We start from the raw sequence: 15,124 nt of genomic DNA on the forward strand, positions 1-15,124 counted from the left end.
GCATCAGTAATGACATTTCGGATGAGGGATGAATGGAACAAAGATGCTGTGCCCCCTACCTATGCAGTGGATCACAGCCCCAAAACTGCTCCCCTATGTCTACAGAAAAAAGGTTCCTATAAAGTAGGAACGTTTAGAAACTGCCTGAACACAGTGGTTTTAAAACATGAAATAGAACCCGTGTATGTGGGAGACCCTGTTTATTTTATATGTGGAGAAAAAGCATATACATGCTGGAACTGGGGAGGTACATGCTACCTAGGTCTACTGTTTCCAGGAGTGTTCCTCTTGGAGACAGCAGAAGTAGCTAAACGAACAAAAGGTAGAACTCAAAGGAGTAGCGAGGATGGAATCATAGCAATGGATATAGCCAAATCATTTATACTGTTCTTGTCCCAAATAGAAAACTCTTACAATATAAAAAAACTGTCTGGAATAGTACAAAAAACAATAGATTCCACAATGGATATTTTATTGACAATGACGTTAGAAGAAAAAGGAATAAGACTGATGACACTTCAAAACAGGATGGCTCTCGATATAATATTAGTTGATCGTGGGGGAGTTTGCAAGCTCGTAAAAACTGCATGCTGTGTGTATATCGATGATTACTCCCCTACGATATTTAAAGCGATCCGGAAATTACATGTCATAAGTTCCACACTCTCTACTGAAGCAGGGCGCTGGGGGATAGAATCCTGGTTATGGGGATTATTGCGGTCTTGGGGATGGAAGTTAATTTCGATACTAATGATGGTACTCGGGATATTCATAACATGCTGCTGTTGCATAGAATGCTTACCAATAATATGCACTGAAATAACTGATGGATGTACTAAGGGATGTACGCACATGGTGTCGAGAGGAAAACAAACGCATGGCCGGAATAACAGAGACACTGAGGAAACAAAAATATTAAAACAATTCATGGCGATAGACATTAATGATGGAGATGATAGAGATGCAGATACCCCAGACTCCTCCTCAGAGGAGGAGGATACAATGAATAAATAAGACGTTTGGCACACGGCCAAAAGGAGGGTTTGTCAATCTGGAAAAATGAATACCCTTCATTTGAATAATAGATGTAACTTGATGGCCGTGGGCCAACCGTCTTATGCACCGAATTATAGAAATATAAAATGTTATGCTTGACCAACAAGCGGCCATTTTAAACGTAGCAGAATTGCCATTTTGCTTGTTAACCATTGCTCATTGCTTTCTGTCTAAAAACTGCTTTGCAGCTTGCAATTCTTGCGGATTCTGCTTACTCTGCTCAACTGTTAACATTGTTGTCTGAATATGAAAGGACAAGGTCGGGGGACTGAAGAGTTTGCTGAACCTCTCATGAGTAGCCCAGAAAGGAATGCCCACGCTCCCTCTCTGTAGCCTTGGGAGGAAGCTGCAGGGCATTTAATACTTCACAGCTGCCAGCCAGTCTCGTACAATGGTAGAATATGTTAGAATAATACAGTTAAAGGCTTGAATTATGCTTCTCTTACGGCCCCCCTTCGCAAAACCCCTTAGAACGTGTCGGCTCCCAGGACACGAATTTTACCTCATAGATACCAAAGCTTGGAATGTGGCTCTTCCACCGTGTGCAGATTGCTTCCGAGAACAGAACCACCCTGTTCAAAAAGATGCCTCCGCACTTTCTAAATTGCACATTGTTACTAGAATAGACATCGAAAGCAATATGATCGTCATACTCGTCGGATATGTCCATCGTCATCCCGAGTTCAAAGGAACTTAATACAGAGGGGTGTTGAACATGACTTTGCTGATTGTATGATATGCATTTTGTATATATGTAACTGATGGATGTAATTCGCTCTCTTGTGTCCCTCGAGGTCTAGGAAACTCACGTTGCGGGGCGTGAGACCAGAATTGGCCAATTGATACTATCTTTTGCTTGAAATACACCCTAGCATTGCGAATTTGAAACCTTGTGTCTGGAGCATCTTTTCGTGTATGGTCATTGCCTTGTTTCCATAGCACAAGGGACCCCTAGGGGCCCCTTTCAGTATAACCCAACATGCAGGTCCTCGGTTTCCAGCGTGCGTTCAGCGTTCCAAGTCCTGAGAACGTTCAGATGTCCGGGAAGTCCGAGGAAATCCAAGAAACAGTGAAGAGTGCACACGGAAGACGTTTGCACAGAGATCCAGGATGCAAGGAGGACAAAAAGGAGGGGGAATGAAGGAGGAGGAATTTAGGGGTACCGGGAACCAAGAATCAAAGGAAAAACACAAGCGATCTACGGCAGCACATGTCTAGCTATGGCAAGCAGTAGCATTGAGATGCGCAGGGCCGCGGGGGCGTGTCTGCTTTATAGAACGTAATGCGTACGACGCGGAAACTGGGAAACAGTATTCCGCGTTAGGTGGCCATGTTGGGAGTACTGCTGAGTGCAAGCCCCTATGGGTCTGGGACCAGGAAGTCCAGAAAGGACGCGTCCAATGGTTCATGACAATTTCTTTATAGAATCCTGTCGGATTTTTCCTAATGTCGGGAATAGATTGTCTAATGGTGTTCACTTCCTGTCTTGAGAATGGGACGCAAACAAACTGCGACACATAATGTGCAGGAATTTCTCGAGCAGGTGTACCTGCTACAGCATTAGCCACAATCTCAACTTTCGGGAAATATTTTGGAGGAACCTCCCTCATAGGCAACTGAGAAGTACGCAATTCCAAATGCTTACTAAGCAACAGAGCCAAATCGAGCGCTAAAGCAGTCGAAGAAGTGTCAAGTGAAAAAGCTCTCTTATAAATACTCAATAACTCTGTGGGACAACAAATCTTTCTTTTCACACATTCATCCTTCCATTACCTGTATCACTTTCCTCTGCATTTCTGGCGTATTCTGACTATACGTGTCATATACTTCAACTGGAGTTATCGAGCTGTCTAAAATCCATCTAATCGCATCTTTCATACAAATTCGTGATTCTTCGGATATCAATTTACGACAAGGAAGGAACCGTTTCTGTGCATACATACTATCCTCATCGTCATCCTCATTCTGTAACCTTTCGAACTCCTTCCTATACTCAAATATCCTCTCAACATGCTCTTGTACTTTCTCTACAGTGTCTCTAGAAAGCGCTAAGGTGTTCAGATCCCTCAACCCTTGTGGGAGATCTGTATTGTTTAGTCTGTCCCACATTACACATAAGTGTATCCCTAATCCCTCAATAAAAACATTTTTCTCAGGAAAATTATCCATATTACAAAGTGTGGCAAAAACATTAGCTCGTTCATCTCTCCCCATACAATGCTCAGCCCACGCAATCAAATTCAGCTTCGTCTCTGGAGTTACAGTATTACGAGTGACAATCCTGGACCTCGCTCCTTGATCAACTACAAGTGGTGCAGGGCCACTTGTAAGGGGAAGAGCAGGCATGTTCAGCGGAGGTACTATTACTGGTGCAATAGGAAGAGGCGGGGGAGCAGGTGGAGAAACAACGACTGGAGGAAGAGGAACAACAGGAGGAGCAGGGACAACAGGCACAACAGCAGGAAGAGCAGGAATAACAGCAGGAAGAGGCAAAGCGACAGAAAGAGGAACATACGGAGGTGGCACAGAGGCACCAGGCCTTTGTTTCATCTAACAATTTGTCAATACATTTGTCAGAAACATGAAAGTCTTTAGAAGGATAGATTTTCTGAATGCCAAGTGAGAAAGCCCTATCCATATTCCTAGTCGATTCAGACTGCTTATCTTGGTCATATAACAATGCTTTTTCGGCGTTCGTCTTATGACGGCGCGCATGTTTTTCTCTACTCTTAAGCTGTAACAAAGCTTCTTTTTTCCAATTCTGTAAAACATCGAATGCTGCACGTCTAGCCTTTTTCTGTAATAAAATGGATTCTAAATACTCAATGCGAGGGATTTCAAAACTACCATTGATCGGCCACTGAAGTTCGGAAGCATGTCTGGTTTGTCTATGTCAAATATCATTAAACACTATACTACCAATGCCATGCTTACAGTACATAGTACAAGCCGGCAACCCCTCCTGTGGTGCGGGACGGCTAAATTCCAAATATTGCCTATCACTGCGGAATAACGCCCTGAAGCAGGTAGACAATTTTCCAGGCATATCAAAATATTGGTGTTACCTGGTCAATAATTGTATTTGCAGATACAATGTGCCAAAACAAATTATCAGGACTCACCTGATCAATCCTAAGGAGGTCCGATCGGATTTCAAAAATTATTTTCTCAAAAATAATTTTCTTTTCTCAAAAATTATTTTCTTTTCTAACTAATCTTACCTCGCGTTTGGTGATTTCAGCAAATCTGCCCGCCTGTCATGATCTCTGCTTCCAAAAGGTCAGGGTTTTCCCAACTCCCTTGGAAGCAGATCCATAACCCAGGTTCCGAGTGCCAACCAGTCCCAATTGGGACCTTTTGGACCCAGTCCTGGCGCCAGTGGCACCAGGCTCATAAATATGCCCAGTCCCAGCGCTGGAAGCGCCGGGCTCATAATGCTTGGGTGGACTTACCTGCAGCAGACCATGCTGCTTACTTGCCTGCCAGTTGAGCCTCTGATCCTCTTCTGTTTGGAACTACCTTTCCTGTTGGGTGGGGCAGGAGCCACTCCCTAGATTCAGAACACTGGAACTCTTCTGGAAAGCAGGAACTCTTTTCTTACCTAGGCGTGGCTGTGGAAGGAGACACCGAAGCACTACAGGAGGCTATTTAAACCACACCCGGTGGATGAATCTTGCTTTGCGTTATTCTGCAACCTCTGCAGCAGAACGCTCATCGTGTCTTCTGCATCCGGTCCTGGGCCTAAGGAAAAAGGCTTACCATCCTGAATCCAGTCTTCAGCAACACCTATAAAGACAAGAAAGAACAGGTTAGCATTCCGGCATCTGAAAGGCAAAGGCTTACCATCCTGAATCCAGTCTTCAGCAACACCTATAAAGACAAGAAAGAACAGGTTAGCATTACGGTCTTCAGTGACAGCTCTTCACTTACCTGGTCCATCGGCTGTCACCAACGCCTCGCGCTGCATTCCGGCATCTGAAAGACAAAGGCTTACCTACTCTTCGTGCGCTCCGGAGGTCTTCACACTGCATTCCGGCATCTGAAAGACAAAAGCTTACCAACTCTTCGCACGCTCCGGAGGCCTTCGGCGCTGCATCCCGCATCTGAAAGACAAAACAAGGTGCGTTTAAAGACATTGGGGAACTTTAATACTCACGTGCCATTACTCCTTTCCACATCTAACCCAGTGGGTATTCCGGCACCCTGCAGCCGCCCCGAACTTGTACCTGCAAAATAAAAAGACAGTTAGAGCGCATCGTGAAGCAGGCAACAAGCGCTTACTTACGTGCTTCCAGGCGCTTCTATTCATCACACGGGCTCCATCTTCAACTCACTTCAGCCCGCCATCAGCCATCGCCGGAACCCTGCAAAACAAGAGACATCATTACTAAAGACTTTAAAGACATTAGAATTACTCGAAACTTACAGTTCGTGCAGTAAACGACGGACAGCAGTCCTCTGAAGTCAAGAGGCCTGCTCCCCTTATCCAGTGAAGAAACTGGTTACAGCACCCTGCCTCGAGGCAGACGGAGAGCACGGCGTTCACTTACCTAAGGTGAGAGCGTTAACCTTTGGGGTTCTACAGGAGAAGAGAAAGGGAAGAAGAGAGAGACATTCAATAACCCAGTTCATTAATCCCACATTTTCTATCTGCAGACATCTTACCCTTCGAGCCAGACATACAGTGCACAGAGGTCCAGCCCAAAGAGCCAGCCGTGTTTCACACATCACCTTTGAAGATACGGTATACGCCCAGTCAAGACCGGCGACTCTACGGGAATCAGGTGAGCGTTACAGAACGCAAAGCCTACCACAAAACTCCCGTCCAGGCGCTATGGAAACCTCGGATACCGACCAGCTAGCCCAGTTACTTGGGGAACTAAGGGCAGAAGTGCATGCAGCCCGTCAGGAAACGAACGCTCTAAGAAGGGAACTGATTATTTCCAAGGAGCGAACAGATGATCTCGCTAGACAATTGCTACAGTCACAAGCCGGACAGACCCCGTTACCCGCATCTGGGGAAAATCTTCCATCTACATCCTCTATGAATCCAGTGCAGATCAACCTACCTGGGAATGTACCTCTGGCTCCGCCCAAACGATTTTCTGGTGACCCAAAGAGGTTTGCAGTATTTATCAATCAGTGCCGGTTGCATTTCTTATGCCGGCCAGCAGCCTTTCCAACTGATCAAGCTAAAGTAGCTTTTGTGCTTTCGTACCTTAGTGGCAATGCGGCAGACTGGTCGATCCCTCTAGTAAATCAAGATGATCGGGTCCTCCATGATTTTCAAGCTTTTCAGCTCAGTATGGAAAAACTGTTCGCAAGACATTCACAAGGGCAGGCCTTGGACAATGAGCTTCTTTCGTTGCGACAAGGTAATCAAGACCTTTTGGCTTATATTGCGTCTTTCAACAGACTGATAGTGGAAACTCACTGGCCTGAGGACAAAAGGATTACGCTGTTTTATAGAGGTCTACGCGGAGAGCTCAAAGATGTGTTAGCCCAAGTAGTGAATCCCCCACAAGATTGTTCGGACTATATAGACTTAGTCGTTCAAATAGATCACAGACTGCAGAACAGGAAGGCCGATCGTTCCAAGTTTGATGCTCGAGTATTTTCCAAACCGCCAACTCCTTCCAAAGGAGTAGACTCCGGGGAACCCATGCAAATATGGGGTCTGAAAGGTTCTCTAACACAAAAGGAGCGGGAAAGGAGAAAACAGTTGCAATTATGCCTCTATTGCGGAAACTCAGGGCACTTTCTTCGAGAGTGTCCGGTGGAACCTGCCAAGAAGGCAGTAGGAGCTGCAGTTACCAAAGTTACAAACTCTGAGCAGGGAAACGACCTCGCCCGACAAGAATAGAGGTCCTCTTGCCGAGCGTGAAAACCAGTTCCGTGACCTCGCATTTCGTGATACCTATGGTCCTCATTAGCCCTGATAATCCGGATCGATTACATGCAATTGAAGCTTACGTCGACAGCGGTGCCATCGGCAATTATGTGGATCATGAAATGGTTTTGAGGATGAATCTAACTCTTTGTCCCAAGGCTGTAAAGGACGTCATTACTACGGTGGATGGTACGGAGATAGCCTCTGGGCCAGTAACGCATACCACTCAAGAAGTGACGCTAGTAAGTCAAGATGGACACCATGAGAAGATCGTGTTCGATGTGATCAAGGCCCCTCAGTTTCAGATTATTCTAGGAATACCTTGGTTAGAGAAACACAATCCTCTGATCGATTGGCGAGCAAGAACGGTCCAGTTTCCAGAATGTGTCTCTACTTGTCACCCTCCACCTGGTGTTGCACTGGCAGCAATTTCTTCAGAGACTCCCCAGTTACCTCCCGAATACCTAGAATACCAAGATGTTTTCCGGAAGGAACAGGCTAACTCTCTACCTCCTCATAGGTCTTATGACTGCCAGATCAACCTGATACCTAGATCTACTCCTCCTTGTAGTAGAATTTATGCCCTCACCGAGCCTGAGAACCTTCACCTTCGACAATACCTGGATCAATACCTGGCAAATGGGTTTATTCGTCCTTCCAAGTCCCCTGCTTCTTCAGCTTTGTTCTTCGTTCCAAAAAAGGAAGGAGACCTTAGAACTTGTATAGATTATCGCTCCCTGAACCAGATCACCGTTAAGAATAGATATCCGTTACCTTTGATCCCTGAACTCCTGGACCAAGTCAGAAAAGCATGCATATATACAAAGCTGGATCTTAGAGGAGCTTACCACTTGGTACGAGTAAAAGAGGGCGATGAATGGAAGACGGCCTTCCGCACCAAGTATGGGCTATTTGAATATCAGGTCATGCCCTTCGGACTTTGTAATGCCACGGCCGCCTTTCAATATTTTATGAACGATGTCCTCAGAGAGCTCATAGATGTGTGTGTTGTTGTTTACATTGACGACATCCTCGTTTATTCTTCATCGGAATCTGAACATCGGAAACACGTGAAAATGGTCCTCGAAAGATTGCGTCAACACAAACTTTTTCGCTAAATTGGAAAAATGTGTTTTCAACGTGAATGAAGTTGAATTCTTGGGATTCATATTATCACCTGGCGGAGTGCGTATGGATTCAAAGAAGGTCGATGCAGTTCTCAAATGGCCATCACCATCCTCCGTAAAAGGTGTGCAAAGCATGTTAGGCTTCGCTAACTTTTACCGCAGGTTTATCCCCGAATTCTCTCGAATAGTCCAGCCCATCACTGCCTTGTTAAAGAAAAACAAACGTTTTGAATGGTCTACCGAGGCGGAACAAGCTTTCCAGGATTTGAAGACTAAATTTATCTCTGCACCAATCTTAAAACACCCTCGCCCCGAACTCCCCTACATCGTGGAAACTGATGCTTCAAGCCTTGCCATGGGGGCAGTTCTATCACAAAAGGACCCGGTAACCAATCAGTTGCATCCCGTGGCATTTGGGTCCCGCAAATTCTCGCCTCCTGAAATCAATTACACGATTACTGACAAGGAACTTCTGGCTATCAAGTCTGCCTTTAAGGCTTGGCGGCATTATCTGCTGGGGGCCCGACACACCGTTACTGTGATTACGGATCACCGAAACCTGCAATATTTGAAAACCGCAAAAGCCCAATCCTCTAGACAACTCCGTTGGGCATTATTCTTTGCCGAGTTTGACTTCATAATTACCTATCGACCTGGTACAAAAAACGGTAAAGCTGATGCCCTTTCTCGGATGGGAGTGGAAGAACACTTGATCAACCCTAAACCTGTACCAATCATTCCCGAACAAAGAATTCTGGGTGTAATCGCCACAGAATCCATAGAGGAAGTTAAGAATAAAGCCAGGCAACTTGTAACTCCAGCAGACATACAGAATTGGCATCTGCAGGGAAAGGACTTTGCAGTAAAGGACAACTTATTGTATTTCCAAGAACGATTATACCTACCCAGCACAGATTTACAGAAAAAAGTAATCTCTTGTTATCACGATTCTTTAATGGAAGGACATCCCGGTATGGCCAAGACCTCAGAAAAGATCAAGCGCTACTTCTGGTGGCCGTCTTGGAAAAAAGATATCAGAGACTTTATAATGTCCTGTGGAGTATGCGCCCAAAACAAGAGTCAAAAGGAAAGACCAGCAGGCCTCTTACGCCCTATTGACATTCCACCTCGCCCTTGGCATACGCTTTCTATGGACTTCATCACCGATCTACCTCCATGCTCCGGATATAATACGATTCTAGTAATCGTGGACTTATTCTCCAAGATGGCGCATTTCATTCCGCTCAAAGGCTTGCCAACAGCAGCAACTCTGGCCCGAGAATTTCTCGAAAACATCGTCCGACTGCACGGTTTTCCTTCGGTTCTAATTTCGGATCGAGGTAGTCAATTTATTTCTCATTTTTGGCGAAGTTGCTGTCGGTCGGCTCAAATTGATGTGAGACTATCGACCAGTCACCACCCTCAGACCGACAGACAAACCGAGAGGACCAATCAAACTCTGGAACAGTATTTACGCTGCATGCTGCAACAAACTGAAAAAACTTGGAAAGACATCCTTTGGATAGCCGAATATGCCTACAATAACTCTGTCCATTCGGGAACTGGGAAAACCCCGTTTTTTCTTTTGTACGGCTGTCACCCTCGAACCTCGGAGTTGGATCCCCTCCAAGATCTTGAAACACCAGCAGTAGACTACCTGCATTCTACAATCACCCAAGCCTTTAAGGAAGCTGTTTCTCACCTTCAAAGGGCTAAAGAACAATACAAGAAAGGAGCAGATCAACATCGGAAGGAAGCCCCTCAATATCAAGTAGGGGATCAAGTCTGGTTATCCACCAAATATCTACCTCTAAAAGGGCCACGCACATTCAACCCAAGATACCTTGGTCCCTATTCCATCACTACCATAGTAAACCCAGTAGCGGTCAAGTTGGACTTGCCCCCGTACATGAAGATACATCCGGTCTTCCACGTCTCTCTATTAAAACCCGTGCAACCTCAAACCCGACTAACCAAATCTCCAAAACCTATCCTAGTTGATGGAGAACTCGAGTTTGAAGTCAAAAGCATTCTGGACTACAAGATCTCCAAATCTAAACTATTCTACCTAATTGACTGGAAAGGCTACGGCCCCCAAGAGAGATCCTGGGAACCTGCTGAATATGTCCACGCTCCTCGCCTAATCAAAAGATTTCACCGAACATTTCCTGACAAGCCAAAACCCCCGGAGAAGCCCAGTTTGGGAGGGGCCTTGAGGGGGGGTACTGTCATGATCTCTGCTTCCAAAAGGTCAGGGTTTTCCCAACTCCCTTGGAAGCAGATCCATAACCCAGGTTCCGAGTGCCAACCAGTCCCAATTGGGACCTTTTGGACCCAGTCCTGGCGCCAGTGGCACCAGGCTCATAAATATGCCCAGTCCCAGCGCTGGAAGCGCCGGGCTCATAATGCTTGGGTGGACTTACCTGCAGCAGACCATGCTGATTACTTGCCTGCCAGTTGAGTCTCTGATCCTCTTCTGTTTGGAACTACTTTTCCTGTTGGGTGGGGCAGGAGCCACTCCCTAGATTCAGAACACTGGAACTCTTCTGGAAAGCAGGAACTCTTTTCTTACCTAGGCGTGGCTGTGGAAGGAGACACCTAAGCACTACAGGAGGCTATTACAACCACACCCGATGGATGAATCTTGCTTTGCGTTATTCTGCATCCTCAGCAGCAGAACGCTCATCGTGTCTTCTGCATCTGATCCTGGGCCTAAGGAAAAAGGCTTACCATTCTGAATCCAGTCTTCAGCAACACCTATAAAGACAAGAAAGAACAGGTTAGCATTACGGTCTTCAGTGACAGCTCTTCACTTACCTGGTCCATCGGCTGTCACCAACGCCTCGCGCTGCATTCCGGCATCTGAAAGACAAAGGCTTACCTACTCTTCGTGCGCTCCGGAGGTCTTCACACTGCATTCCGGCATCTGAAAGACAAAAGCTTACCAACTCTTCGCACGCTCCGGAGGCCTTCGGCGCTGCATCCCGCATCTGAAAGACAAAACAAGGTGCGTTTAAAGACATTGGGGAACTTTAATACTCACGTGCCATTACTCCTTTCCACATCTAACCCAGTGGGTATTCCGGCACCCTGCAGCCGCCCCGAACTTGTACCTGCAAAATAAAAAGACAGTTAGAGCGCATCGTGAAGCAGGCAACAAGCGCTTACTTACGTGCTTCCAGGCGCTTCTATTCATCACACGGGCTCCATCTTCAACTCACTTCAGCCCGCCATCAGCCATCACCGGAACCCTGCAAAACAAGAGACATCATTACTAAAGACTTTAAAGACATTAGAATTACTCGAAACTTACAGTTCGTGCAGTAAACGACGGACAGCAGTCCTCTGAAGTCAAGAGGCCTGCTCCCCTTATCCAGTGAAGAAACTGGTTACAGCACCCTGCCTCGAGGCAGATGGAGAGCACGGCGTTCACTTACCTAAGGTGAGAGCGTTAACCTTTGGGGTTCTACAGGAGAAGAGAAAGGGAAGAAGAGAGAGACATTCAATAACCCAGTTCATTAATCCCACATTTTCTATCTGCAGACATCTTACCCTTCGAGCCAGACATACAGTGCACAGAGGTCCAGCCCAAAGAGCCAGCCGTGTGTCACACATCACCTTTGAAGATACGGTATACGCCCAGTCAAGACCGGCGCCTCTACGGGAATCAGGTGAGCGTTACACCGCCTCGATAAGTGGACCCCCGTCAAGATGCCGTCTCAGACCACAAGCTCATCGTCAGGGATTGGGTCATGCAGCGCTGCTGAGGTGTTGCATCTCTTTTGGAAAGGGGCCCCCTTATTTTGTCATACCGTCCGATCCCGGTCCGATAGCTTGCGTAAACCTTCGATGATCCGGCATCAATCTTGAGGGTCCCTATTCCGGCGCCAACTGTGAAAACAAAAAGAAGATATCGAGGCTGAGTTACCCAAAAGGAAATGCACGAAACGTGGGTTACAAAGGAACATACAAAAGATCTTTATTTTATACTGAACAGTTTCAAAGGACAAAGCAACAGATAGCTATCAGCCCTCAGTACAACACAGCGAACTCCAGCTCGGTTTGGTGTGCTCAGTGAGTGGGACTGTACATTAGAATAGTCACACTCTTTATACCCTCGAAATCATATCATGATGTTCAACCCATTTCCAGGTTAATATAAGTTAATACATTATGGATCTAGGGTTCGTGCCGAGTTCGTACATCTGTACATTTAGGGTTTACCTTTAATATATTCACTAACAAGCCTCAATGGCAACAGTATATCATGTTATAGGTTTAACATGTTAGGATTTCATGTTAAACCTTCTCAAACAGTTTTATACAATGTAGTCAAACAAGTGCTCACATTTCAGTTTTTGAATACATTGTGTTTAACATGTGCTCGTGGATTAGCTTCGTTGGTGCAAGTAATCCTCTACACACAGGTCAGCGAAGGACAAAGTCTCAGTTCATGACCCCAACATGTAGCCTGCAGGCAAGTTATACATTAGTTTATGCACAGAGGTCAAGACGGCCATGTTACATTCAGAATGACATTGTCCACCATCTTAGAACACAGGGTGACTTTAAGAGGGAGAGCCCAAAATGGTGGATAGACCTAAAATGGCGGCTTACTCTGATCTAAGGTCAAGACCTGGCAAGTGGCTTATAAGCAGCTTGGCGTAGGCCAATATACATATATTCATACAGTATAGGAGGCACGATATAATTTCCCGTTTGACAGGCCGAGCTTCAAAGCCTAATTGACTAACTGGACCACTGAGGTGATGAAGGATTGATATGCTAATTGGTGGGAAGCTATGGTTAAGACAAGCTCACAAGAACCTGGAGGGCCAGCTTGTGTGCTGCTAGACGTAGGTGGAAAAGTACTGACAAAGGTTAGAGTGCCAACCAATTGTAGGGGAATATGTAATTAAGGGTCCTATAGTTTGTGTAGCCAATTGGACGTTGTGTATTTAGTGACATTCATAAGTGGTCATTTTAGAGGGAGGGCTTAGTTGCCTCACCTTATGATAAGTAAGCAATCACATATTCATACTTTTTAGGTAAATATGGATTACATACTTAGATGTTCACTAGGAGCCTATCACAGTTACTCGTAGGTTTTTGTAGTTTGCCACGTAGGATGATGTTGGTAGTAACGCAGGTCAACGTCAGTGATGACAAGTTTTTGTTATATAAGCACCGTTTTTCATGAAACTCGCTGAGTAAGAGGATCGAGCGAATTTGTTGATGTTCGTTGAACTCCCTGCTTTAGATAATTGCTAACCACCTGTGTCATTTTGATTATTGATGTATGAATACAATCTACATCCTCATCCATCTCCAGGGTAATTGCTACTCATCTTAAAGGGCTAAGGTTATTCAGTTCAGAGGGTTGTAATATGCCTTCCTTTAACAATGCCATAATGGTCTCATAAATCTCTTTGTCTGCTTCCTTAGACATGGGGTACTGCTCAACATGTGGTAACATTGCACCAGATTTCAATTTATCCTCACTGCTCCAATACGCTTTAGCAGCCCCACATCATGAGGATTAATGGTCCACAAATGGTCCGGCACTTTTCCCAAATCTTCTTTGCCAAATGATGAGGTGTTCTTAGGATGAGCATGGTTTGCATACTTCCCTTTCCTCTATTGCTGTCAGGCAAGGCAACCCACTTTCAAAGACCATCTCTCCTGTGTCTTCAGTGCCTTTGAACAATTGTTCATCCGACACATCCCTTAGTGGTATTGGCAAATCGATGCACAAAACTGTGTGCCACTCTCTACCTGTCTCTTCTATGCCTGTGAGAACCACCCTATTCTTCTTAATCTCTATAGCCTCTAAGAGAATTGCAACAATGGCACCTGGTGTTACTTCTTACGGCACATTGGGCCAAAATAAAAATTAAATGGTACTCGACAGGCCTGATTTCTGATCCTCGGGACCCACCTCAACAAAACCATCACCCCATAGAGAAACAATATTGTATGCACGGTCACAAAAAACATGCTGATTCCCTTAACAGATACAAACCTGGAGTCAAGAATATGATACCGTCCTCTGTGAAGACAATTGATTTCCACAACTTGCTCCGTACGTCCCTTGCCAAACGATTTACAAGGGCATCTGTAAAATCCAACAAAGGGGATGATACATTTTGATCATCCACCTTGATACGAAGATCATCAATATAAGGAACCAACAGGACAGCCTTAGAGAATCCCTGTGTGTCCATCATTTTGCCTTTCAAGGATACTCACCTTCCTTAATACAAGACTCGGTAGCTTCTGTGTTAACCATGAATGAAAACATTTGGTCACCTACCTGCACACCTATTCGGTGTTCCTCTTTTGGATCGGTGGTAATGGACAGGACTGGACACATCAGAGATCCCGTGGGCTGTACTACTCCTGGTACATATTAGGACCTGGGAGAGAAAAAGTATTTCCCCTGAAAACAACTGCTCCAGTGTAGTGAGCAACTGTTCCTTGGGTAAAGGATTTTTGTCCAATGTCTGCTCTAATGCTTGTGCTGGCATGGCTAGTGGGATCCCGAAGGACCGTGCAGCCCTTGTCACTGGGTTCTGGTCAACCCATGCCTGCTGCAATTTCACAGAGCATGGCACATATGTGAGGGTTGGGGCCTGCATCTTTTGAGCTCCCATTTTAAAGTACTGTGGCCATTCATGACAATCCTGTGACACATGCCCCAACCTTCCATATGACCAACACTGAATCAAAGATATACCTTTGGCCAATTAAACCAGGGACCCATTCCTCTGACCCCACCAAATGACCCATTTCCCAGTGGAAATCATCCTCTGCCGCCTCAAAAACCCCCACATTGGCCTTAGACCGGGAACATACCCATCCACCCAACCCTGCGTCATACGCAGTTCATTCTGTCTCTGTTGTCCTGGTTGTCACGGTTGCCCCTGTTGTCCTTCCATAGAATTTGTAAGCACTGCCCCTCCTAACAAAATCTTTTGCCAGTTTCTCCTCCCCTCCCCTGCTGAATTCCTGACTGAAATTGCACTTGTTACCTGGCCACCCTTTCTGATCT

Source organism: Ambystoma mexicanum, chromosome 10, assembly GCF_040938575.1.
Source record: "Ambystoma mexicanum isolate Mex_15411 chromosome 10, UKY_AmexF1_1, whole genome shotgun sequence".
NCBI lineage: Eukaryota > Metazoa > Chordata > Amphibia > Caudata > Ambystomatidae > Ambystoma > Ambystoma mexicanum.